Here is a 23495-nt window from a genome sequence, read left to right on the forward strand (position 1 = left end):
TGTGTTTTCACCAATGTCATTTTCATCCTTTTAGCAAAATCTACCACCATCTGCCCTTCTACATTCCTCTCCTCATCACCTCTGTTCCCTTCATCTACATTCCATTAAAGTCTGCCCCAATCACCAATCATTCATTCCTAGGTGCACTCTCCACTACTTTATCCAACAAACTTTTTCTTCTTCTCCATCTCACAACCCACTTGTGGAGCATATTGACTGATGAAATTTTTCAGCATTCCTTCAACTTCCAGAAATGGTGTAGGGGTGATTCTGAAGGAAGAGTACAGTAAAAGTGAAGTGGAGGTGTAGAGACTTTCTGATAGGGTTATGAACGTGAAGTTTATTTTATGAAATATCATACTCATTTTTTAACTGTATTAACAAATTTTCTGGCTTTTAATTAGAGATTTAGAACTTTATAATACTAAACTTTTCACTGAGGGCACAGTATAAGCTGTATCATTTATATTTGTCATATATATATTTGTCATACCAATAAACTGAAATAAATCTTTTGATTAAAACTGTACTGTAAATAGCTAATAAGTATAAGAATTGCATAATAAATTGCATTTTTATAATAGTAGGTTGTAATATCCACGGTAAGTAAAAATTGTCAAAATGTTCAGGGATCCCCTTAATGTACTACAACTCTAATGCAAATTTCATACTTAAGTGCAAAAAAAATTGTCAAATAAAAAAATGTATGTAATCTCTGATGCATACAATCACATTGCTGAGAATTGCAGTTTTTGTTACCGTGATTGTGAACTAATATGGACCTACGTTTCTCGCGCCTTGATACGATGCTACGTTCTGCGGCTGAAGCCTATAAAGTAGTTCCAGTAATTTTTTTTTTGTTTTTTTTGCGAGCGGAGATAGCGCAAGTGCCCGGATGTTAGCTGTCCAGAGAAAGACGAACGGGAAAGACTCGGGAGAGGCGGAGAGGAGGCGCGTACAAACCGGTAGAGGGACAGCTAGTCTTAAACCTACGCTAAACCTACAGAGTCCGGTCACTTTTATTTTTGAAGAAGACAGAGGAAGCTTTTTTTTGGTACCGAAGAGGAAGGGGAGGGGTCGGCTAACTTTGATTAACCTGGACTGATTTTGCTCAACAGGACACCCGCCTCTGATTCCCCGGGTAAGTGCGAGCTAGCTCACGTTAGCTACCGCGGGTTCAAGTTGAAGTGAGGCCCGTGAAATGGACGGCTTTCACTTGGGGGCGTGTTGGAGCGAGGCTGTGGGGATTCACTTAGCGCGCAGGCCTGCGTCGCCTTAACACGCGTCATGGTGTGGAGCAGGGCAGGCAGAGACAGGCGTGAGAACCAGGCGGTTCAGTGCACAACTTGGATTTGGAGCTCTCTAGTTAGCACCAAAACCAGCGAGCGGCTCAGGAACCAGCGCGCCAACGCTGTAGTCCGCCGAGCTCCAGCTAACTTTCACCCGTAAAGCGAGCTTCGTTCCCCAAACTTATACAGATAGCTGTCAAGCCTGATAGTATGCCATGTTGTACAAAAATGGTTGCAAGATGAAATGTCATATCCGGTCCTAGAGCACTGCTAGCTTTAGGTACAAGGTTAAAGGCCGTATCAGTGACTATTTTACCAGATAGATAGATAGATAGATAGATAGATAGATATAGATAGATAGATAGATAGATAGATAGATATAAAACCTTTCTTTGCGGTACTCTGGCATGTGCGTGACTGCACTTTGCTGATTGCGTTCTGACCTTAGCCGCATGGCTAACTCGCTAACTGCATGAGCTACACAATGTTTCGCAGTCATCTTAAACAAACAAATATAAGTCATCATTCCCGACAGTATAATTTTGACATAAAGCGCAGAGCTGCTCGGTGTTACCCAGATGCCACATCGCTGATGTTGTCTCTTTTGACAGGCAGAAATGGCACCAATGTGCTGTACCTGATTTGGCGCTTGAACAGTTTGAAAATTTGAAAAAAGGATTTTTTTTAAGGGAAAAAATGTCAGAGACAAACCTTTAAACATTTGTTGAATGTTGACTGTTTCACGGCTTAGCTACTAACTTTTCCCTTCGCTGGTTTTCCGATTGAAAATGCCAGGTTTCTGCTCTACCTTTGATTAATCGCTAAATGATTTCAATTTTGAGTCGTTTCTACTAATTGCCACCTTCGTTTTCATTAATGGTCTATTGTGTACTGTGTGTAAACGCACTCTTGTTATAATCTACTGTAAAATGCCCGCCATCTGTCAGTGATGGGATTTCCCCTAACCTATCTACCGAACATCCTCTGCTCCACTGAAAAGGTGAGATGATGTAGAGAAGGAAGTCCTTTTACTGGAAGAGAGAAAGAATAAAACTGTAAATGTTTTAAAATGTCTTTTTGTATGCACTACTAAATGTAGGATTGTGTCATAAATAGTATGTCATGTCCAATGCGACTTTATTTATTGGATGCCAATTCATTTCACTGAAAGAGGGCCAGGACTTATGATTGATTAAAAGAATGAATTTTGTGATTAAATGCAATTGCGCTCTGAGCTACTGCACTTATATTCTTGATGTAGGATGAGTTCCCCAGTCAGAATAGCGTGTGTGTGTGAGACAGACCTGTTTATATTTGATTTGTAGACACTCCGAAAACAGAAAATGATCGAACCCTGGTTTACTTGTCTGAACATGCCTGGTAGTTTGTAGATTGAAATAGCTGTCTTATGTTGGGATAAGGGTGCATTAGTAGACGAGTATAAGGTGTTCACACCCTCTGCTCACACCTGCCATTAACATGCATAGTGGGTGATCAGATCACAAGCGGACAACCGAGATGTCAGTTCACACCTGGCATATTGAATGCATTTCCAATGACCATGTGTAACCAGCTTGCATGTACTCTTAATGGGAGAAAATCGCACATTCATTATTGCAGTTTTGTGCTGCTTTTAATTTCAGGTAGTAATGTCAAAACATATCTTGTAGTTTCACCATTGTGAATAGTTTTGTCTTATGTGTTTATTTTTTAGGCAGATATTTCCTATGAAGCACGTCTTGTACCTGTCCAAGCTGTTTCAGACATTTTGAGAATGTGGCCTGCTAACACAACTTATAAAGGAATGAGAGAATAAACGACAAGATGGATGAAACTATGAAAAGCAGCTGCTTTTATCTTTGCTCTTATAGCATTGTCTCTATCAAGTAGCCTAGTGGTGGTGAACTTTGGCATTCAGCATGATTTTCACTCAGTCTTTTTGACTGACTTTATTTAAACAATTTCATTTTAAGAAAATCATTATTAAACATTTTTTAACTCATCATATTTAAATGATTACCGATAAATGATTATAATATGGCCATACTCATCCCAGACCTTCTTTGAATGTGGTAATCACAATGCATCTTTGAGACTTATTTAACCCCATTTACAGCTGTACTTAGGACTGACCACTAGTGAAACGAAAGTTGTACTCCTTTTGGTTTTTGCATTAGAAAGTTCCAAGAAGTAAACAAAAATTTATGCAATTCCTAATTAAATTGTTATAATGAGTAGTGAAACTTATTTTTTTCTTATGTTGAGGAATAAAGGGGTGTTTTTTATATATGAAAGGCTGTTGTGAATGTGAATGGGATCTGTAGCGAAAAGTGCAGTTTGAGCATCATCCAGTACAGTTTGCTTTTTGTACATATACTGTTAACTGGTTCAGAATGGAAGCTATAAGGCATAAGGTAATCATTACATGTCAGGATGTGAGACAGGCTTTGTTGTAGCATCGTGTACAGTCTGATTTCCCTTGTGCCCAAAGGGTTCACAGTGGGTATCCTGCCTCTTAGCCTAAACATACCAGGAAACTGCTGGCATTTTGCATTCCTCCCACTCCATCTTCACTAAACGATGCCATAGGCTAGACACCAGATGGGATGGTTTCATATAGCTAAATTGTCTACTGCCTCTTCCCTTGATGCTTTGTCATTGTGTTTTTGCTGTGCTTAATGAGGTTTTTCAGATGTTATACACAGTATGCAACGTTATCAACGGTTTTAACACCAATCCTCTTAAACCTTTTACATTTTCTTTTAATAAGTTGAATATAGCAATATTATTCTCCATTTTGGGTGTTAAGCCTTGGGCATCTGTTTGCATAAATTTGAATGAAGTAAGAAAACAACTGTGTCTGTGTTGCATATGTTATTCCACTTGCTTATTTGCCAATGAGAAGTTCAGATTTTTCCTCTTCTGTCTGAGTAAGATGGGATAACAAAAAAAAAAAGAAATTTGTTAAAGCAGTTATTTGAGAGATTTCTTACATCTCAGTTGTTAAAAGGTGTTCAGATTAGCTAACAACATTGTTCCCTTTACTTGAAGTTTTGGTGTATTTTTGTTGAAAATCTATTCATAGTGTATAAAGGGGATTTGACCTTAACTTTTTTTTTTAATATATATGGATTTTGTGATTTAGATTATTGGTTTGACATATACTAAGTACATGTGCATGGTTTAATTATCCAAGTGGTTGAATTGAAGATTGAGAATTGTAGCAGATATGCAGTTACAATCTTGTGTAAGGTACATGTATGAGACGCAATCTAGGGCTTTACATTATCTGCTATTAGTGATATGCCTTGGTGATATAACATTTAATCCATGTGTAGTTATATATTTCTAGTTCATTGATAAGTCCAACAAATTTAATCAAACAAGCCTGAGTTAAATTTTGCTTCAGCATAATTCAGTTAATTTTTTTGTTTTAACAATGGACAATGTCCCGAAGCAGCTTTACACAGATAATGTGGTAAGAAAGATTAAGATGTTCTTTCTAAGTAGAAGTTTGTCTCTGATAAACAAGCTGGTGGCAATTGTGGCAAAGTATAAACTCCCTGAGATTTCAAAAGGAAGAAACCTTGAGAGGAACCAGACTCGAGAGGAAACCCATCTTCATCTGGGTGGCACTGAACAGCCATTTTATTTTTTACAAATAATAATGTTGAGGTGTGCAATGATGGTGAACAAATGCAAACTGTAATCCTGAGTCAATGTAGCAGACTGTTGTCACTAAGTAGAGTCAAAATCCATTCTCGTTGCCTCTGTGTTACTCCGTAATTCCATGGATCCCCAAGCCGTTGATGTGAAATCATCCCCAGCCGCACAGCGTGGGAAGAGAACACCATCCAGAGCCTGAACGGAGTGGGCAGATCCGATCCAAGGAGAGGGGCAGGAAAAGTGGTCACTGGTACCCCAGGAGCATGTTTAGCGAGAGAGAGAGAGCGAGAAGGATATGGATTATTAAATATCCTTATTGTTGTATAAAAGTTAACGTCACTGTGCAGTTGGGACTCTGACAAGACTCATTATGGCAGCATAAATAAAAGGGACAGCCAGGAGGTAACATGGACACGAGGGATCTCTGGGATAAGAGATGACCCACCGCACCGTCAACAAACCTGAGTGAACGTGTGAGAGTGAGGGGACGACAGAAACAAAATATCCCTGTTCACCGAACACTCTAAATCCATGATCCCTCCATATCTGCTCCTTTTATCTAATGAAAATCTACTGATAAAAGGCTTGACTAAATAAATGTTTTCAATCTCGACGTGAACACTGAGACTGTGTCTGAGTCCCGAACACTTGTTGGAAGGCTGTTCCAGAACTGTGGGGCTTTATAAGAGAAAGATCTGCCCCCTGCTGTAGTCTTCATTATTTGAGGAACCAACGCGGCACGTCAGTAGTAGTATTTAATAATCAATGCGAGATTTGATTGGGAGCAGTGTAGACTGATTAAAACAGGAGTGATGTGGTAATATTTTCTAGATCTAGTGAGGACTCTTGCTGCTGCATTCTAAACTAACTGAAGCTTATTTATGCACCTTCTTGAACACCCAGACAGTAAAGCGTCAGTAGTCTAATCTAGATGTAACAAAAGCATGAACTAGTTTTTCTGCATCCTGTAACGACATCATATTTCTAATTTTAGCAATATTTCTAAGGTGAAAGAAGGCGATCCTGGTAATATTATTCATGTGAGCCTCAAAGGAAAGACTAGGGTCAATAATCACACCAAGGTTTTTGACTGCTGTACACACTGAGATGGAAAGACCATCCAGAGATGCTATGTAATTGGAAAGTTTACTTCTAATAAATAAGATCAATGTTTATTGTGTAATTATCCTTTACTTTTTTTGTGTAACTTTAATTTTATGCCAGTTGGCAGACCCTTATCCAGAAAAAAAAATAATAATAATTATATTTATTTAAAAAAATCTGTCGTTAATCATTGAGCAACCACATGCTCCCTAAAATTCTGATATTATCATTACATTAGCAAACTAAAAAAAGAGAATTTGTTAGATATATTCGTGTTAGGTGACATTATAGATAGCTATGCACAGTGCGCATAGTGCATTTTTCCAAAGATAATAGTGAAGCAGCAATTTTTAATTCTGGGTAAATGTTTTTTTTTTTTTTCCCCCCCTTATTTTCTTTTGTCGGTAGCAACTCTTAAGCCCACACACACTACTCATTATGCTCCATTTGTGAGTTCAAGACTTGCACTATTTATTTAATTATTTAGATGTAAAATATTTGGATATGTATTACAAATCTGTTCACTTCTTTTCATTATAATGTTGCAGCAGATAAGAGGAAATACTGGTGCTGTAGAGAGTGCAAAGGCTGCAGAATCAATGGGGGGTATTTTTGGCATGATGATATTTTTCTCTAGAAGTGCCCAACTAAATTAATTTAGCATGTAAGCATGACTATATATACATCTGAATTTCTTTTTATTTTTTCGGTCCCTTTTGCATACAGGATTGAAAAGTCATAATATTTCTTTTTTTAAGTTCTGATTTGTTAGTTACTGGATATTTTTTTTATGCTGTAATTCTCTTATTCATTAATCAAATTTGACAACACTTTTTGTAATTTTTTTAATAAGCTTTTTTTTTATTATTATTCACCACTGACTTTTTTTTGGCTATTTTTTCCCACTGACACTGACTGAAAATGATTGACAGGCATACAGTGATGCATCCCTGTGCTGCTGGTTAACACAGAGGGGTGGGGGTGGGTTGGAAATCAATGTAGCTACAAAACACTGATCCTGAGCAAGACAGTGTAAGATGCATCATCTTGATAGAAAATCCATTCTTTCAAAAATAAATAAATCAACAACTTTGACAAAGAAAGGTTTACAAAAGTCCTTTTACCAGAAGGTTGCCATCAGGATAACACCCATATAAACACTGCCAACAGAATTCAACAGTGTATCTAACATGTGGAACATCAGTAGTAACAGCTTAAATACAAAATGTGAGCAAAGTTTTTGTCTTTTGTTAAAAAAAATTGAGAATTGACAGATTCGATCACTGTATAGCTGCAGTTGATGTTAATATTGTGCAGATATTAAACTGGTTTCTGGTGTTTTCTGTTGTTATTGAAGCTTTGGACAGGTAAAGAGACATTTTTCTATAGAATAGGCTTGTTACAATGTCTAAAAGCAAGTCATGATGTGCAATCGGACCATTACTGTACAATTGACGTACAAAATAAATATTAATTCCCTAATAAAATATTTCCAATATAATGGTCATAAATACAGTGAATATATTGTTCTCAGGAATATAAATATATAATCAAACAATCTAGTCACTTCCTTCTGTTTGTATCACATACAGTAAATAAACTATTGGTTTAATTTTCACTTCTGACATGTGCTTTTAAATAGTTTTTCATGATGCTGGTCATATTTTTCGACCAGGCTATCATGAAAAAATATTAAATTGTAACTGCTGACTTTTAAGGAATGTAAAAACAAGTTATCCCACGTTGTTCAACAAATTGCTCAATGCAGCAAAGGTTTCTGCATGCTACTAGGTGGGAACTGTTGCTTCATGTTCTACAGTAAGTTGCAGCTTCCTTTGTTGGACACAGGAGACTGGAGTAGCTCACTTCATTACCAATGCTGTGAATCAGTGGAATGCAGATAAGCTATGAACTTATTCATCTCCTTAAAATGGGTTCCTAGCTCCAATTTAATTCATGTATGCAGTCCTATTATAAGTCCTCTTTGTATTCTCTCCTCTGTGTTAAAGATCTCAGGTCATAATCACACTGAAGGGGACTCAATTTAATCTGAGTGTTTACGGTAACTGCTGTTTTCTGCTGTTCATAGAGGTGAAAAGTCATTTTTGCATTTAATTTTGCAGCTAGTAATAAATGAGATTTTAAATTATTGTTTTTGTAATGATTAAAAAAAACATTTTTCTCAAGGTGGTGTAAGTTAAACCAAACCAGCAAGGTTTCTTCAGGCAAATTCCCCATAGCCTGCTTATATTATTAATGATATTCAGAAGCCAAATTTTTAGTTTTGCTCAGCTGGGTGCTTTAATCTATTTTTTCTGTAAATTAATGAATTTTTAAAGAGCCCCTCAACAGATATGGATGAATGTTGGAATGCAGCAGCGGTTTAGAGAATTTCTCTGTTCTCCCCTTGGGAAGGGAGTATACATCCACCAAAGCACTATACTTTCATTTTTTATTAATGCTGAAATGCATTGCCATAACTCCATCAGTCCTTCGGTATACTAAAACTTTGTCCAATTTTGGACTGTACCAGAGCTTCTCAAACTTTATCAAGACCTACTGTTAATATTTTATCAGAGATTTTGATGTGCAAATATATATGGTTTAGTTTAGCAATTTGTCTATATTTAACTGCTTATCAAATAGTTGTAGATACCACATTAAGCTCATGTAATAAATAGGTTAATTGTGCCCTATAAGTGTGAATGCAAAATTTTTGGCATTCAATTATTTTAAGTTTTAATAGTATTTACATAGAAAAGTAATTTCGTATGTATTCACAGTCCTATACATATTCGTCACATGAACTGACAAGGGCTTCAGTGCTTTTGCAGTGACTATCAACTAGTGTACAGTTACATTGTATGTCTATTATACCCATGTATGCATAATATACTACAGTTAATTTGTGTGGCTAATCTTTAGCTAGTCTCTATTGTGCAGTTCTACTGTTCAGTGTATAACTTGTGCTAATAAAGAATTCAGAGCCTTAATAGTTTATACCTTGGTATTTATTCCATGTTGTAGCTCACCCACTCTTTGTTTTTACTAACAAATTTCAGGATTTTTTTTTTTCCAGTAATTCTTTCAAAAACAAATGGCATCACTGTCAGTTTGAATATTTAAATATATATATATTTTTTATGTCATGTGGCAGCTTTACTCTCCAGATCATTAAAAAGTGCTCAGTCTGGATATAATTTAAATTTTTTATTTATTTTGGGTGCTGTTTTAATCTTTTAGTTTTGCATGAGGTACAGAAACTTTAAATCTTTCTCAGTGTGACAATGTGATAAAGGGTTTTATTTTAATACCGTTGATCCTATAGGTGAATTAGAATGAATGGAAGAGGCATGTCCAGTGGCTTCAGAAACGGGTGCAAGCAAAAGTGCAAATGAAGGGAATGAGATTTGGTCCTATTCTTCTTATCTTGCTAATGATGATGTGCAGGATACAGAAACATGGCTCAGGTTGTTATAAGTCCAATCATAAAAAACTCAACAAGCAGAATGGAATGATTTCAGGGTGTCCCACCGAAGACAAACTGACAGGATAAAGGTTGTATTGAATGATTTAATAGAGGCATATGATTTACTGGTTTTCCTGTGTATTGATTTAAGCATTTCACACACATCTTAGCTATTACAGATGAATCACTTGATTTTACTTACCAGTTTACTTGTGCATAGGTGTTGCAAACATGCAAAACATATACAAAGTGTAACTTTGTGTTGATTATGATTATTAGTACAATTTGTTCATCCTAAGGCTCTGATGCTAACAATGTTATATATGTTGATGAGGGATTTAGTGACGCTGACTGATGGGAAGATTAAAATTACATTGTCATATTCCACCCGTAACAGTGAACATTCTGTGTAAGCCTTGGGAAGAACTTGTGGCATTTACAGTCAGAGGACAGCAACTTACCCTAAGCCATGATTAGTCACAGCTTTAACACATGATATCAGAACAAATTATTTATAAATAAGGGAAGAACTTGTCATTTTTTTGCAAATAATCAGAGCAGTGGTGTTTTTTCCCTGATTTTTTATTATATATATATATATATATATATATATATATATATATATATATATATATATATATATATATATATATATATATATATATATATAAAATATTGTAATTGATAATACTACAAAGTCAAAATGCTGGTATTGTGATGAACGCTATACCAAACCTAATCCTAAAGTTGCTATCTGTGGTTTTGAATAGCGCGCACACTGCCACATTTTCATTACCACATTACCACTTTCATTAGATTTAACACATTTTACCACAAACTTTCCCAGAATGCTTTGGGGATACACCGCATTACACTTAGTTGATGTCATTGATCTTGCTTTGACAACTGGAATTTTTTAACTCCCCTGGCTTTTTACCGTCAGTAGGTGAAATTGGAGTTTGTCAGCAATATTAGTAGTTAGCTAACAGAATCGAAGCCAGTGTAGGAGTAATTTTCCACTTTAGTGTTCTGAATTTTATGTAATGTTTGTGTTAGTTTCAGTTTTTTAAACTGCTAATTTTCCAGTGTTAATACTTCTGTAATCAGTTTAGTCAGTTTTGTTCCCTTCTTTCAGTGTCTGGTTTTTACTAAAGCTGTCTGGTAAAAATGACTATGCTTTGATCTTAGTTCTTTCAGTAAGAGAGACATGCTTCTATTTAGCAGAGACTTGTCAGTTGTGTGCAGGACCTAGCTTAGGATTTTGTAATGGCATTTGATATCATTAAAATTTTCTTAATAGATGATCACTCTGATGAAAATACACCTCGAACATTCAGACTCGGTTATCATGCTGTTCCCAACAAATTTGTGCAGCTTTTGCTCATAGAACATTAACATCTAATTAGTAAACTGAAAATAAAGATGCATTCGTATGTGTAAAAAAAAAATTTGTTTATTTAGCCCCTGTCAGAAAAGATAATGCAGGAAGAGAATTTCCAGTTTAACATTTATACTGCAAAGTAAAATGTAAGAGGAGATTGTAAAAAATTGCAATTGGTTTTGTCCTCGTGCCATGTGATGCACTATTTGACCACGCAGTTAGCAGGCTGGCAAACACTGTCAGATTTTTTCTAAAATTTAACAAGTAAATCTTAAGTGAATTGGAGCACTGCTATCTTAAATGCGCTATGTAATTGGCTAATTGCTCTACACACTATGTAGCTTCCATTTCACAATTTATCTAACAAACCTTGCAAATATTTAATTTTTTTACATTATTTGTTTTAGACTTTTCTTCTTGTGTGCTTGTGTGTGATTCAGAAAACCCCAGAATGCAGCCAAGAATGCACTCTGTAGAACTGGGGGAGTAGACTTCTAAAAAGTCATAAAGAAACAAACTTATTAGTACCCATCTACCCCAAGCATTTCCCTCTGTGTCTTGTTCTGCCACTTCACGCCACTCTTTATTTTTTCTTTGCCCTACAGTTCGGCATTCAAAAGCATGCTCTTCGTTTAACAATCACTCCTTGGAGGTTTCTGATGAATGCCTCATGTTACTCAAATGAGTCATATTTCCTTTGGACTGAGCCCTGCTGCCTGCATGCCGAACGGGGGGATGGGCTGACTCATCCCGCCCAATTCTGCTGCTGTGATGTGTTGGTCACTTCAAGTGGCCCATGATGGTATTAAGAAAGCATTACTGCGTTGCTAATGGGATGAGAGACATGTTGATCAATGGAGCTTTAGAATGGCAGATGCCTGGTTGTCTGACACTGGGCTGGACTGGCTGAGTCATCCATCGTAAATAGAATGGTTTGGAATCCCAACCCTCGCAGTTACACTGCCAGAGCCTGCTCTTAGAGAGGCAGGTCAGATCCCTGTATGATATTTCACCTGCAGAATGAACAAACCATGCACAACTATGCACCGTAAGACTTAAATGCATGTAAATGGATCTCTCACTGTTTTTATTTCCAAATGTTAAACACATTCTCCAAATGTTACTCACTGCACAGTATTTAATAAGTAATATTTTTCTTTTTTCATGAGACATGCCTAAATTAAAAAAATATATATATTTAAAATGTATAAATGTGTGAACTTGAATAATTAAAATATTTCCCTTTCTTAGTGAGCTGTACTTATTAAACCTCTGGCTTTTTTGTTACCTGCTTTATTTGGTTTCTTGCCAGCTTTAGTGAGTCACAGGAGACTTTGTGACCTACTTAAAAAAAAAAAAAAAAAAAAAAAATCTTTTAACAGTGCCAGAGTTTTATATCAAGAATGATACAGCAGATAAATGAGTTTGCGAGTGTTCTGAATTGATAAAACTTACATGCCTATCACCTTAGGAATTTGGTTGTGAGGATTTAAATCAGTTTATGGAATTGTGAAAATCACAGTGTAACTGCTTTAATCATTTATATTAACTTATGATTTTTCCTGCTCAATTACAAAATATTATTCTGTGCTACTTAGATTGTCTCTAACTTGATGGGTTAAAAATGACTGAACATGTTCTCATGGTCTTGCAAATATTTATAACGTGTTTATTTTGAATCTTGAGTTTAGAATTGCTAAACATTTTATGTATGTACACCATGTAACAGACACTGTCTTTTTTTTTTTAAAGCCTGTGTAAAGTTCATTAGTTTTTAGCTTATACACAGGTGCGGCTTATTTATGTTAAAAATAAAAAACTGTCAAATTCAGGGCTTGTATATGGGTGCACTTTATAGTCTGGAAATTACGGTAGTTACAATTCTGTAGTAGTTGTTTTAAAAAATATTTGTATTTGAGTAACTAATTAGGTGTTGTTTTTAAACAGATTTTCTAAATAGCTACCCTACATAGTTGTTACACTTCAGTTGGACATGAAATCAAAATCATGAAATGCGATTTGGGAGAGTAAAAGCTGTGGTGTTTGCAGTCTTTCACCTATGCAGCTACATTAAAACTGAATGTGACTCCTTGCTCATTTTGTTGTTCTCTTGTGAAGCTAAGAACTGTAATGTATTTCTTTAATGAAAGATTGTCTGCAGACTAGTTCCCTGTAAAATCTCACTCTGGGATATGAAGGCATGTAGGCAGTGCAATGTTAAAAACGCATTTAATATTGTAATTTTCCTGTTTTGATTCACCCTTCTCATTAGCATCCAAAATAGACTGTTACACCTAAAAGCCAAGGTTCAGTAGTGGACAGTTTTCATGGTTGTTTTAATACCTGCTGATCCTTGTTGCTTTGGTTTTATTTTCTTCTTTTTTAATGAAAGCCATTTTACAGACATCCTTTTGCATCAATTAACTGTGTTTATTCAAAAATATTTTCCATTTAGGAAGCCATGTTTCTCAATTGTTTAGAAGTATAGACACATGAATATTCTATCCTAGTTATGGACTGTATTGTCACAACACATATAACACCATTGCAGTTGGAGCTATGTTGCAGTCTGCAGTTTCAGAATAAGCTGATGACTCATACCTCAGTTCAGGTAGAAAGCTATATTGGTTGAGACCTGGAATTTTTATCTCTTTGGAAGTTCATGACCATTACGTAGATAATATCTTAGCCAGGCTAAAGTGCTTTAGTCATTCATAGAATCTTACGCTGATGAGATGACCAGTGGTGTTTTCTTTATATAACTTTACCTTTATATATTTATTTTGGTGCAAACTTGCCATTTGCTTTATGAATTTCCTTTTTTCATTGTGAAATTTGATTGAATTTTTTCATTCTTTTGCATTTGTAAACTAAATATCTTGTCAATACACATTTTTAAAACTCATAATGAACCTATTGGGGACTGCTGTAATTGACTGCTGTTTAGATCAAATCATCCCCAATATACTGTAGCTACATCTAAATTTAGGAGCATGGCTTTATGAAAAGAAACTTAATGAAAAAACTGGTGAAACTTTTCATGCTGCAGACTGGCAATTTATTTTGTGATTCAACACCGAATGAATTACCGTACATTGAAATTGAAAACCCGTTACTATGAAACATTTCTCTGCTGGGTGGTTAGGATCGCTGTCCATGATTGGGTTAGTTGTCCTGTAGAAATATGGTGTGAGACTGTTACATTTACAACTAATGGCACTCGCATGCTACTCCATGACTTTTGGTGTTATATTTTTGTCTTCTTATCTTATCTTTTTAATCTGTAGGAGCAACCAGTTTATTGTATAAAAACCATTACAACAAATTTAAGGTATGCTCTATCTGCAGTATAAATTACAGTATGCTGCACATTAAATAAGTTGGTTTCTATGACCACTGTTTTGTGTGTAGCCAACCCTTTGTTGAATGGTATTCACAGTTGTTTCCAAAAATAATATTTACTGAATGGAGTACAGTAGAATCCTTGCATGTTGTATTTGTAGAGTACTGTCTCTTTAAAAGGGAAGAAAACAAAAAATGTAGTTTGATCATCTTTTGAAGTGCTACAAGCTTTGGATAGTGATTAGTACTAATATAAGGCTCCTGCTGGATGATAATGGCAGGTCAGCCGTTTGCACCAGCAATCCTCTGTTTTGAATGAGTCATGCTGCCTGCCACATGATGTTTGACTTCTGCCAAGTGACTCATCCCAAATAAGCATTTTATAAAGCAATGCTGAGACCGAACTAAGAGATGTATATATTTCTGAATTTTATTGTTGGGTTTTGTTTGATATTTGGCATATTCTAACTAAATGTGTCCAGTGGGGGCATCCATACTAATCAGAGGTAACAGCATCTTTAGGAAACATAGTCTAGTTGATACTGTTGGAACATTTGCTGATAAATAATGTATCGGATTTAATTTGAAAATAATTTTATAACGACCTGTTTCCACTTAATTTAATAAACATTTACATAACGACACAAAATTGCTTGCCAATTTTATTCAAGTTTATTATTATTAACATTTGTGAACATCAACAGTTTAAATTTTTAAAACAATAAAAACAATTTAGCCTTGGTTAAATAATATTTTAGCAGCTATCGTTAGTGCTATGGATATTTTTAGCGTTTTCATGCATGGACAAGACAAATCTTATGAGCGAGTAGCCACACTGACTTTATTTATTTTTAAATATATAAATACCCCTAGCATTGTTGTGTTTTCAAGTTCAGTAATAAAAAAAAAAAGTGCTCAAAGTGCAAGGCGGAGACTAAAGAAACTTGCCTCTTAATGCGGCCCTTAGGGGACCCCGAAAGTAAAAAGGATTGCATCCGAAAGCCCTGAACCCAAATATTTCGGTGCAAATACGTGTACTCTCATAAAACATTTGAGCTTAAATAAGCACAGTAAGAATAATATCCTTCAAACATGATGTGAGGAGAGGAGTACCACATCTCTGTCATGAAATGGCATTAAAAATGTGGACATACTATTGCTGTTTTGTGCATTAAAAATGTTAGGTGAGGGGGAATTTTGGAACATAGCCTTGTCTTTTCCCCCAGTAAATCTTTTCTTGATCCCTTCAGCTATCATTCCTTTTGGGAGATATTAAGTTATCTACTACATTTAGGTTTATTTAATAGATTTTTACTTGCTCGCTAATTTAAATGTCTATGCCTGCAGATTATAAAATCTTTTTTTAATGCTTTTATGAAAGCATTATTATAGATGTTACAAACTAAATAAACATGAAAACAGTTGGTAAAAAAAATCTAAAAAAGGGATGTTTAGAACCTTTAATCAAACAGATTTGTCAGAAGTATGATTGTAGGTTATCTATTCCTACTCAAATCAGCTATTAATTAAGTGTTGGGATTTCTACTCTGCTTATAGTGATGTTATAGTGAATAAGGGAGTGGTGTTTGTGAAACCTAAAACTAAAAGGAAATTAGAACTAGTGTGGATCTGCTTAGGTAAATGTTTGAAGCTTGATAAATGGTTTGTCCTTTTATGCTGAAGCATGTCATGATGCATCACTCTGAGGGAATACATTTTAGAACACTTCTCTGTAGACAGACCCAGAGACTCAGAAAAGATGCAGTAAAATAATTTAGGTTTTGTGTCTTGTTGTACAAGTAAATCTTCATCTTTATTAGCTTCATCTAAACAAACTTGTTAACTTGGAAGACTTTTTATATAGTCTGACTAACTGAGGTTCTTGATCAATAAAGCTGCACCAGACTATATTCACAGTCTGATCTATTCAAGGATTTAAGAGACTGACTGACTGAGCTTCCTATTGATTCGCTGTAAATCCCTACATCCTCTTTACATCTTTACTTTTAGTTTTGAAAAGATGTTTGGATATTCAGCATTGATGTCATCTAATGTAGTGAGAGGAAATGAGTCAATGCTACTGCATCCTGCCCTAACAGTATCCTGTTAATATATGCATTGATATGAGCAAATTCTGTAAATCTACTGCTTGTACTATTGTACATGCTTAATTTTAAGAATTAATGAATGTGTGAGACAGCAGTTTTTAACTTGTTAGGGATTCCACTCAGTAGTCTAGTCTTTGAATGAAGTGCTTCTGTGTTTAAGTTTTAATGGAAACAGCTAAAATAGAGCCATCTCTTTTGCCATGTTGTTACTTTTCTGCTTGGCCATGCACTCACACCAGAGTTCCTCTTTTAGCTCAACAGTCTGCCTTCACCTTTTTTCATTAGTTTTACAGATAAGCCAGGAGCTCTAAGCTAACCCTCCAACCCTCCTATGCAAAACACAACCTTATGTGGAGACAAGTACTCCTTGTTCTATACATCAGTTTATTTTCAAATAAATAAAAGTTGTTTCAGGGAAATTGAGCTTTTAATATATACAAAAATGTACTTGGTGAGAAATTCAGCAGGACAATGACCTAGAACATTTGGCAGACTTTTTAACCAATGTGCATGCATTTCATGAAGTGTAGAGAAAATGAAGAAGCCCCCGAAAACAAATAAATGGAAGAACCTGCAGTACAGTCTGCAAATGTAGTGCAAATAAAGAATGCAACTGTTTGGTGATGTCAACGAGGACTGAAAATGATTCCTCAAGTAATTCCAATACAAAAAAGCACTTTACAGTGTTTTAAATGCCGTATTTAGGTTTTATTTTATTTGTATGGATTCTTGTTTTAAGTTAATGTTTAATAATTGTTAGTTGTCACAGACACAGTTCTTTGCAGAATACAACTTGCAGTGAAATTGCATTTTGAAGTAATGTTTAAATACACTAAATGGGTTTAGTTTTTACAGATATTCTTGTATGCAGTTCCAATTACTTGTTCATTTTAAGAGACCTGTTATATTTTCTCTTGTTTATTTAGCATTGCTCTTTAATATAAAATAAGTACTTCTTATCCGAATGCTCAAAAAATGTATGGAAAAATAGGTAGAACATTTGATTACTAAAATAATCGATAGCTGCAGCCCTACTGTCAACCAAAGCAAATATTTTATTTTTTAAAGTTACTTTACTTCCTATGTGTTGGTTGTTTTGCTTAACAAATATTGTTGGTCTGCCATCAAAATGTACTCTGTTCAAAGCTGTGTAACACATCAGGAAATGTAAAAAATATAACAAGAAAAACAAACCTGAAACATTAGTGAACTTCTCCACATGGTGTTGTAAATAATTACTGTGCAGAGTCCTGAGATCAGACGTGTGTTCATTCATAAGCATTATCAAAGGCACTGTTTACCTTTTGTTGCTTCCATTTCGGTTAGTTATGTTTTTGCCCAGAAGAAAATTGGTTGAAGGTTTTTGGCTGAGCTTGAAAAAAGAAACACACAGGCTTTGATTAGCTGCTAATTTAAATTCTCAAATGCATCAGAATGCATTTTTATGAATTTCTCTATAGAGGTCTAGACAAAGGCTTGACTGACTTTTTACTGCATTGAAAGACTGTTGTGATATAAAAAAATAAATAAATAAAAAAACGTTTCAACAAAAAACCCCTGGCCTGAGTGATGAGGTTAAACCTTTATAGGTCAGACATTGAGACAAGCATCAGGTCGTGGAAAGGTTTGTTGATTTAAACAAAAGTGTGTGTGTGTGTGTGTGTGTGTGTGTGTGTGTGTGTGTGTGGTTCTTATGACTTTTGTTTAGCTAAGCAGAACCGTTTATTTGCCTGCTTTGAGTTTAACCTTCAGCCCTGAAAGATAAGACTCATGCTCTCTGGAATCAGTGGAATTATCTAGAAAAATGTTTGAGGAATTTATGGCCAGCTGCGACTAAAGTACATAACCTGGAACTCAAGTCAAATTCCTTCGTCAGTCGCTCAAAATTTAGATACCTATAGTCAGTGATCACTCTTAATTTTCAATCTACAGAATTTAAACAGAATAGTCTTAACTTATTTTGTTATAAAAACACCCTGTGTCTGCCCACACCTGCAGTGATTAAAGTGTAATTTCTGGACCTTTTTTATGCATTAAACACATCAGTGCTACAGACTTTAAATCATTAATCTTCATGCCATATAATTCTTAGTGAGTGCTGGTGTTCCCCGTCTGAGTCATTAGGTTTCAGTTCTCTGTTTCCTCAGATTAGCTCTGACTCATTACACACTGTGCTCACAACTTTAAAATCCTTAAATCTATATGAACTTTCCCTTTGTAAACTTCTGTATCTCACAATACTCATGTTTAATGGTTGTTCTTATTCATTTGCCTATAATTTGCCTTTTGCCTGAATCTCTTTGTTAGGCAATCGCAAAAGTGGGGGTGGGGGGTGTGCTATGAGGGGGTTCCTGTACTGAGAATAACATTACATTTACATTTGTGGCATTTAGCAGACGCCCTTATCCAGAGCGACGTACAAAAGTGCTTTGAGTCTCTAGTAATGAATAAAACTACACTGGTACGCAAGATTATAAACTTAATATAAATATAACTCGAATTCTACAAACTTGGAAAGTGCTAGTTTAGGTATTTCAGGAAGAGGTAGGTTTTCAGTCGTCGTTTGAAGATAATCAGGGAATAACTATTATACTTCATCACTGTTTTCTACCCTGTATGCTCACAGGTGTGTGTGATGTCATAAATGGCCTATTTGAATGTACACTTGTTTAAACATTGTGTTGGAGAAGTGAAATGGCATCAGAATGGACAGACAGAGGGCTTATGGTAAAAACAAAAATACCTTAAAACTGATTATATATATATATATATATATATATATATATATATATATATATATATATATATATATATATATATATATATATATATATAAATAAAAATATATAATGTGTTAATGGTTATAGTTGGAAATCCAAAAACACAAGTGAATTCATGCGTGTTGCTTCAGTTTCATATCCTCCCTCCCCTTTTTTTGCTTTGAGTCATCAAGGGCTTTTTCCACTGTTAGCCACCAAAAATAATGCAATTTTCTGTCTCTCTTCTGTTAATATTATGGTGCGCACATCCAATATTTTATTTCATGAGGAATACTCACACAATTTTGTGTGAAACATCTTATATCATTTGGATGACATGGTTTTGATAATTGTTTTGGTATTATATGTAAATAGATTTTTACAATTGAGCATTTCCAACTTTTTATCTTGAGTTCTATCTGTGGTGTAAAATGCAAGCAACAAATGCCCAAGACTGCAGTACTTGTTTGAGTTCAAGCTGGCTCTGCCACATCACTGAGGCCTGCTGCTTCAGAGCATATCAAAATCAGAGAGGAGCTCAGTAGTTAATTGCTGTCCAGGAAAAAAAAATCATAATGAGAAAAGAGCTTTCAAGAATGCCAGGACGGCTTTATTTATTTATTTTTTATTTTTGCCAGAACCTTAAGTGCTTTATTTGTGATTCAGCAAAAAGCAGCAGCAGGCTGTGGTGAGTGACTGCCAGGCTGGCAGTGATCTGCACATCTCAGGGGGGGAATATGTGTTAATGTGGAGGCCTCGGGCGAATGGAGCAGTGTAATTGGGTTTGCATGGTTGGTGTTGCACTGCCGCTCCACACACAAAGGGTACCTCCTAGCCAAGCTGCTGGGGAACATGAAGACAATCCTGCTCCTGATGAGTTTGCTAATTCACTGGAAAGGCATTATTGAATTACTGGAATTCTGAGCATTGATGCTGTAAGGGTCTCTGGAATGCACTATTGCCCAAGGCATTGTATTTTGACAGTATGTGCTGCTATTTGCCACCCAGCTATGAAAGAGTCTGTAAGTGGTGGCCAACTGCTGAGAAAATCTCTCTAATATCCCCAAATGGCATAATTACTCTTGCATATATTCAAATGCCTTCCTCCGTTTTCAGTAATTGAGTGTATCTGCACTAGAGGTTACCAAGTCCATTATCTCTGCTTTTAACCCCATACCACGTCATGTAGCTGATTAACCTGTAAGGCCTTTTTGCACCACAGGTTTTAGTGCTGTATATGCACTTAAAAATATAGGTTCTATATATTTTATTTGTGATAAAATTACCCATAGTAAAATGTTTATTACAGCTATTATACACCATGCGGTTTTATTCACAACATGAGGCATGTAAAGTAAGCAATTTGCTGTTTGTGCACTCATGCATGTGGCTTTCTCATGAACCTACCATTTACCTTGTGCCACATTTATGATTATCAGCCACCTGCATGAATATGCTGCTTTATTTCATCACAGCCTCGTTGGTACTTTGCTGTGATTGGCAGATTAATTATGCAGTACATGCACAGAGGGGTCCCTGAAGACTGTTGTGGTGGGAATTGGTCCCCCTGGCAGCCAACAACTGTGTGTGCTTTGGACACACCACCCTGTCAAGCCTTATTAGTGCAACACATCTTCTCCCACAGTTGACATGAAATACCCCCACTAAAAGAAGATCCCTGTCGCACACCTGAAGTCTGGCTTTAGAATAGACCTAGTGAGTCCTGGTCTGCTGGAGGCAGCTAGAAGTCAAACAGTGTGCTTGACAGTAAGGCGTGAAGAACAGTAATGATGTCCAACAAACACAAGTAAATGATTGATTGATTATTAATGTTGTCCTGGTGAGGTTTCAGCAGAACCATTAAGCCTTTAATGGAGAGGGAAGACTGACACTATAAGCCTCTTTTTATTTTTTTTTTTTTTAACCTGCTTCTGAAAACTAGTAGTAGGATGATTCTAGCAGACAGTTTGGTCCAATTCTCCAAAACACTAAAGTAAGCCGTTGCTATTTTTGTATTTCTCATTTTTAAAATAACTCTATAAGCCTAGTGCCTTGGGGCTGGAAAAAGTGAGGAATATCCCGTTGACTTCAGGGCAGGTAAGAGGCTTTCCCATCCCTCCCTGTTTTTCTCTCCTTTAATCACTAAGACAACATGAGGCCTTGCCCCACTTTGTAATAATGTTGTTGATCTGGAACCTATGGCCCAGGTTTCGGTTAGGAGTGGAGATGTCAAGGCCTTGTTACCAGGTTACATCACTGTTTTTGTTGTGAGGTAGATCTTCAGGCAGTGTGGAGGGATCTCACAAAGTGCATTTCCAGTCTGCCTAAGACAAATTACTATCATCCAAAAGGCCTGTTCCACCACACAATTCCACCTCTGGTTTATTGTATCATAACTATCTGCAGATTAATATGATGATTGTTTTAGTCATTTTGTTGTTTCTGGCAAACTGTGTGGTATCTATTTCTTTGTTTATGGTTTCTTTTGCTGTTTAAATCCAAATCATGAGGAAATTGATGCTTATTTGTCATTTGGATACTTTGTGACTATTATTGTCCATATTTTTCTTAGATGTGCTAATGCTGGCTATTTTGCATAGTAGCAGTAAAGACATTTCATCACTCATTTGATGAACTTTGATGAATTTTTCTTTGCTTTACTTGGCTGTAGGATAGATTGAATGATGCAAGCTTCCAAAGATAATAAGAGTTGGTCTGTAGTGAATGGGATTTCATATTTGAGAGTTTGGTTCTTAACATGCTTCTTATTTTAACAACCAGTTTTTACTCGTGTCCTTGGATTGTTTTCATTTGTTCTGGAGCTGATGTGTTTTTCTGGTGCCTATTACAATGCAAACTATCCATGGACCTACATTAAGTGAAGAGGTTAAGGTTTTGGAATGATTGGCAACTGTTTAAAAATTACAGCAGTAACAGTACTGTTAATGAAAGTAGCAATAATTGTTATCCTTAAACATAGTGATGTTTTATTTATTTATTGAATTTTATATTATAAAAAATACACTTGCAATCAGAAATATTCAACCCCTAAAGAGTTTCAATGATTTTATAAATAAAAATCTTTTCAAAGTGCATTATTCTGCTTTGGATGGCTTCTTAATGAGTTTAGTGATGCATAAAATCAACACAAATGTATGATGTAGTATTTGTGTGTAACAGTATATTTTGTTAAGATCGCCCGGTCACAATTATTCAACCCCTATATAATGTTGTTTTTAAAGCTTTCTGACAGTTTTTTATGGTGTGAAGTGGAGCTGAAACATCATTAAGCCTTTGGGAACTCTATAACAAGCCTTCATTTGCTTCAGCCCCGACCATGAAGTTGTTCAAGGTGAGTTGCAATCATGGGAAAGACAAAGGAGCTTCCACAAAAGCTGAGAGAGGAGATTTTCATCACATCTGAAGGGCCTTGGGTATAAGAAGATTTCCAAAAGAGTTAACATTCCAAGAGACACCATTGGGAGCATTATAAGGAAGTTTAAAACTTATGGAACAGCTGCAAACCTGCCTGGCCGTGGAAGAAAGCTCACAATTTCATAAAGGGCCCTTAGCAACTTAGTCAGGACAGCTAAGGAAAAACCCCCGTGTGACTGAAAGTCAGCTACAGGATGACATGATGAAGGCTGGTACAAGTGCTTCAGTGGCAACTATAAGACGTGCACTGAATAATCAAGGACTTCATGGCTGGACCCCAAGACGCACTCAAGGAACATCAGGAGTCGACTAGAATATGCTAGGAGGAATTTAAATAAAACTACAGAGTTCTGGGAGACAGTTCTATGGACTGATGAAACCAAACTGGAACTTTTTGGACATATAGACCAGTGGTATGTCCTGGCGTGCAAAAGGTCAGGCTTATGACCAAAAGAATACCATCCCCACGGTCAAGCACGGAGGTGGGTCAATAATGATGTGGGTCTGTTTTTCTGTGGCAGGAACTGGCAATCTTGATTGTGTACCTGGCATCATGGATTCCTAGAAATACCAGGTCATTTTGAAGAAGAACGTGATGCCTTCTGTTGACAAATTAAACTTTGGTGATCATTGGATCTTCTAGCAAGACAATGATTTCAAGCACACCTCCAAATCAACCAAAGCTTGGTTGGGGAAAAGATGCTGTAGTGTCCTGGAGTCCTGGACTGTCCTTCCAAGTCACCAGATTTAAATCCAATTGAAAATCTTTGGTGGCATTTGAAGAAGGCAGTTGCAGCACGGAAGCCGTCAAACATCACTGAGTTAGAGGCTTTTGCACGTGAAGAATGGGCAAAGATTCCAATCGAGAGGTGTAAGAAGATTGTCAGCACTTATGAAAACGCTTGTTAGAAGTTATAAAAACTAAAGGGAGCTCCACAAGGT

At 36.0% G+C, this 23495-nt stretch overlaps 1 protein-coding gene across 1 annotated transcript in view; it reads left to right on the top strand.

Annotated features, from left to right (window-relative positions):
- Positions 1-877: 877 nt before the first annotated feature.
- Positions 878-23495, top strand: part of foxj3 (forkhead box J3) — a 93102-nt gene continuing 70484 nt past the window's right edge. Inside the window, exon 1 of the mRNA XM_046875010.1 lies at positions 878-1141. The gene's annotated coding sequence lies outside the window, so the exon portion shown is untranslated. The remainder of the gene's footprint in view (positions 1142-23495) is intronic.

The sequence above is a fragment of the Silurus meridionalis genome, chromosome 19 (assembly GCF_014805685.1).
Source record: "Silurus meridionalis isolate SWU-2019-XX chromosome 19, ASM1480568v1, whole genome shotgun sequence".
NCBI lineage: Eukaryota > Metazoa > Chordata > Actinopteri > Siluriformes > Siluridae > Silurus > Silurus meridionalis.